Here is a 5553-nt window from a genome sequence, read left to right as displayed (position 1 = left end):
CACTGGGAAGAGGTAACTATGGGGAGGAAGTGGGAGGGGAGCTGTTACATTGTGGTAAACTGTGGTCAATGACATGAGACAAAGTATATATGAACTGCTGTATGGAAAGTAAATTTGCTCTGTAAATCTTCACCCAAATCACAATGAATAATAATAATTTTAAAAAAAAAAAGTGCTAAAGGGACCCCTTTGGACAGAGAAGCAACAACAGCAAACAAGAAGTGACCATTAACATGCATGATACATAACACAAAAACCAACCCAGCTATGGAAGTATCCAAAGTAAATAAGCCTACACAATTGTAAACAGGAAACCAGAAACATTAATTGACAAATGAGGACAACTACAAACCAAAAAGAGGGAAAAAACTGCGTCATTACAGAACTTCTAGATGGTAGGGAAATCAAGACAACTACAAGATAGAACGGACAGTTTTAAACTTGGGAAGAAAACTATAAATCACAGAGTAACCTCCAAGAAAAATGATAAACCTTCACATCAAAATAAAAAAGAGGACCAGCATAAATATTTAGCAAATACTAAAACAATAGCAATGAAGGAAGTGAAAACATGATTCATAAACAAAATGAGTTCAGCATAGAAAATTATATAAAACAAAGAAATCTATACCATGAAAAAACATATAACAAATGACAGCAACAAATTCATATTTGCCAATAACTACATATCTGGCAAGGGACTTATCTCTAAGATTTATAGAAAACTCCAATGCCTCAACAGCCAAGGAATTAACAATCCATTTGAAAAATAGGCAGAAGACATTCATAGACACTTCACCAAGGAAGATATTCAGGTGGCCAGCTAATACATGGAGCAGGGATCATGGAGCTGGCATGGAATCGGGCAGTGTTTTGTTCTGCTGTGCATGGGTCGCTGTGAGTCAGAAATGACTAGACGGCACCTAACAACAGCAACAACAGCTAATACATGAAAAATTGCTCACGATATTGGCCTTCAGAGAGATGCAAATCAAAACAACAATGAAATACTGTCTCACCCCAGCACTGATGGCATGGTTCAATGGGACAGAAAATAACAAATGCTGGTGGGGATGTGGAGAGATTGGGATTCTCATACAGTGCTGGTGGAACTGTGAATCCAACCACTGTGGAATGCAGTATGGCAATTCCTTAGAAAGCTGGAATTGGAAATACCATTTGACCCAGAAAACTAGGCATATATATCTTAGAGAGGTGAGAGCCAGGACCGGAACAGATATATGCACATCCATGTCATTGCAGCACTATTTACAATAGCAAAAATATGGAAACAACCTATGTGCCTATCAGTGGAAGAGAGGAGGACCAAACTATGATACATACACACAATGGAATGTTATCCAGCACTAAAGAATAATGTAGAGTCTGCAAAACACCGCATAATATGGATGAACTTGGAGGACATTATGCTGAGCAAAATAAATCAATCACAGAAGGACAAATATAGTATTATTTTGTTGTTATGGAGGGTCAAGGAAAGGTTTATATATGGAGGGAAACTTTCTTTGTTGGTTGCCAGGGGTGGGAGGAGAGGAGAGGGAACACTGAAAAAAAATGCATTGACCCATGTCACTTTACTTTTGTGTATTTCACTGTACATAAATTATATTTCAATAAAATGCATTAAAAAAATGTTTGCAGCAGTATATTGACAAAGAACTTCCAGAAATGCAAGCTGGATTCAGAAGAGGACATGGAACAAGAGATATCATTGCTGATGTCAGATGGATCATGGCTGAAAGCAAAGAATACCAAAAAGATGTTTACTTGTGTTTTATTAACTATGCAAAAGCATTCGATTGTATGGGTCATAACAAATTATGGATAACACTGAGGTTACAGAAGACTTCATTGTGCTCATGAGGAACCTGTCTAGAGACCAGAAGGCTGTCATTTGAACAGAACAAGGGGATATTACATTGTTTAAAATCAGGAAGAGACGGTGCCAGGGTTGTATCCTTTCATTATACTTATTTAATCTGTATGCTAACCAAATAACATGAGAAACTGGACTATATGAAGAAGAACATGGCATCAGGATTGGGCAGAGACTCATTAACAACATGCGATATGCAGATGACACAACCTTGCTTGATGAAAGTTAAGATGACTTGAAGCACTTACTGGTGAAGATTAAAGACTACAGTCTGCAGTATAGATTATACCTCAATGTAAAAAAAAAAAAAAAAAAGAAAATACACACACTGGACCAATAAGCAACATTGTGATAAATGGAGAAAAAATTGAAGGTGTCAAAACTTCATATTACTTCGTTCCACACTCAACACCAATTGAAGTAGCATTCAAGAAATTAGATGACTTATTGCACTGGCAAGTTTGTTGCGAAAGACCTCTTTAAAGTTCTGAAGAGCAAAGATGTCTCCTTAAAGACTAAGGTGCACCTAACCCAAGCCATGGTGTTTTCCATCACCCCATATGCATGTGAAAGCTGGACAGTAAATAAACAAGACTGAAGAAGAATCAATGCTTTTGAGTTGTGTTGGTGAAGAATACTGAATTACCATGGACTGCCAAAAGAATGAACAAATCTGTCCTGGAAGAAATGCAGCCAGAATGCTCCTTGGAAACAAGAATGGCCAGACTTCATGTAACCTACTTTGGTCATGTTATCAGAAGGGACCATTCCTGGAGAAGGATATCATGCTTGGTAAAGTGGAGGGTCGGAAGAAAATAAATGGATTGACAATGTGGCTACAATGATGGACTCGTGTACAGCAAGGATTTTGAGGCTTGTGCAGGACCAGGCGGTGTTTCATTCTACTGTACATGGGGTTGCTATGAGCTGCAGATGACTCTACACCAGCTAACAACAACAATAAAATCTGGAGAAAAAGAAATCAGAAGACTGAGTTGAGACTACAGTTTAAGAACATACTATGAAAACTGTAATTCAGGGATTAAGAAGGCAGGATCAGGAAGCTCTAGCTACACCTGGAATGCAGAGTCCATCTTCACCACTGATTCAGGTGTGTCTCAACACAGTAAGATTTCAGAGATCAGACACTGCATCAAGTTTCTATTGCCACAATAATGATGTGTAATGAAAATAACAGAACTTCAGTAGCATACAATAACAATAATTTCATTTTGCTTAGTACATAGATGGGCTGAGTGGTTCTGCTCATTTTAGCTGGCTGCATTGTCTGCTAGTGGATTACTGGGGTCTAGTTAATCTATAATGACCTCATTGAGATGGCTCTTCTCTGCTTCAAGTGGTCAACACAGGCAAGGATCCAAAGATGCAAACAGAATTGTACAAGTCTTCTGGAGGCCTAGACTTGGAACTGAGACACCATCATTCCACAGCAATCCAAAGCAAGTCACCCAGCCTGATCAGAATCAATGGATGGAGAAATAGACTCCATTGTTTGATGAATGTGTTGTAAAGCAGCAGCCTTGATGAGAGTAGATATAGAGAAGTCATTAATAAGAACCATCAATACAATCAACACAGGCACTGAAATTCTGCTGTGGAACTCAAGTCTCCACAAACCCATTTGTCAGCTGCAAACAGACAAAATAAGTAAAATAGTTACTTACATCCTTGGGCCTTACAAATCTTGCATGCATGTATCTAATTAGTAGGACCTAGTTAGCATTCAAAACCTTAGCTGCAAGATATTCTAGAAAATGTAGCTTTTATCTTTCCAGCTTCTACAACATAAGAAAATTTACTAGAGGAGGGAGAGAAAAACAATGAGTGAAAATAGACCATATTGGATACAATAGACAACATTTGCTAAAAGCTTACTAAGTGCTAGGCACCACCCTCCTAAGCAATTTACATCCCTAATGTCTTCACAAAAAAAGTTATTTTTTTCTTATTCGTCTCCTTTATAATTTGCTTTATTGCATGGAAGAATTACAGATTTGCCTTCCATCTCCTAATATTATCTGACCCCACAGTCTCTCTCTCAAAAACTTAAGACCAGTTTTTTTTTTTTTTTTTTGGTGTGTGAGGGCATGGTATTTAGAATGATCATTATTTTTATTGATGGAGAATATAGATAATACATTTGCAAATTCAACATTTTTTCATGTGTACAATTGAATGAGATCAATTGCATCAATTACATTGTACAATCATAACCAATATATGTTGTTTAATTTTTCATCCCCATAAATAGAAACTAACTCTTTCATAAAGAATGATTTTCCCCTTCCCACTCTTGTCTCGTCCCTAATAATGACTACTAAACTATGATCTCTATACATTTGCTTATTCTAGATATTTCATATTGATGTTATTATACAATTTTTGTCCTTTTTTCATTGATTTTTTTTCACTCAGCATAATGTTTTCAAGGATCATTCATGTTATGGCACATATCAGGACTTCGTTTCTCTTTATGGCAGAGTAATTTCCATTGTATTATCTTGTGTGTGTCTATATATAGGGATAGCTAGCTGGAAAATCTAGCCTTGGTGAAAGAAATTATGCCAGATATTGCATAACAGAATCTTGAAAACTCATAACTTAACTCATTGCAAATACTTTTTTTTCAACAAAAATGGTGACTTTATATGTGGAAATATATATCATATTTGCCAGAAAAATGAACAACTCCATCTTGGAAGAAGTACAGCCAGAATGCTCCTTAGAAGTGAGGATGGAGAGACTTTGTCTCATGCGCCTTGGACATGGTATCAGGAGGAACCAGTCCCTGCAGAAGGACATCATGCATGGTGTGTTAGACTGGGTTCTCTGGAGAAACAACAAAACAAAACAAAACAAAAAAAAAACAGCAAAGCTTATATATGTATATAAAGAGAGAGAAAAATTTATCTTAGGAAAATGGCTCACAAACGGTTAGAAGCTGGCAAGTCCAAAGTCCCTGGAGCAACGTCAGGCTGGAGGCTTTTCCTAGCTCCCACAACTGCAGGGGCCAAGAAGCTCAAGGCTGGCAGGCAGTACACCGGCTGTTGACTCCAACGAATGCTGAATCCAAGATCTCCAGGCCGAACGGTGGACTGCTCACTCATGGACAGTTGTAGGCAGCACAACAGAATCCCGATCCACAGAAGAATGTCTCTCTTCCCAGGATGTCCCAGGATATCCTGGAAGCAGGCCACACCCCTAGGGAAACTCCCTTTCAACAGATTGGCCACTCAGGACACAGTCATCCAATCCCATCCTGGGAACAATCACACAGAACTGGGGACCAGCCAAGTTGACACACAGCTCCAACTATCAAACATGTATAGTAGAAGGTCAGAGAAAAAGAGGAAGATCCTCAACAAAATGGATTATACAGTGGCTTCGACAATGGCTAAACATAGCAATGACTGTGAGAATGGTGCAGAAACAGGCAACGTTACATTCTGTTCTACAGAGGGTCACCATGAGTTGAAACCAACTAGACATGACATATACATATATATATGTTTGTCATATGTATATCACTCACTGCCATCAAGTGGGATCCAACTCATAGCGACCACTCCTTGGGTTTCCGAGGTGGTATCTCTACGGAAGTAGATTGCCCAGTCTTCCTTCTGAGGAGTGGTTGG

This window comes from Orycteropus afer, unplaced genomic scaffold (genome assembly GCF_000298275.1).
Source record: "Orycteropus afer afer isolate SDZICR_OR568_19922 unplaced genomic scaffold, OryAfe1.0 scaffold00215, whole genome shotgun sequence".
Classification (NCBI taxonomy): domain Eukaryota; kingdom Metazoa; phylum Chordata; class Mammalia; order Tubulidentata; family Orycteropodidae; genus Orycteropus; species Orycteropus afer.
The sequence above is the reverse complement of the archived record's forward strand: the minus strand, read 5'-3'. Positions refer to the sequence as shown.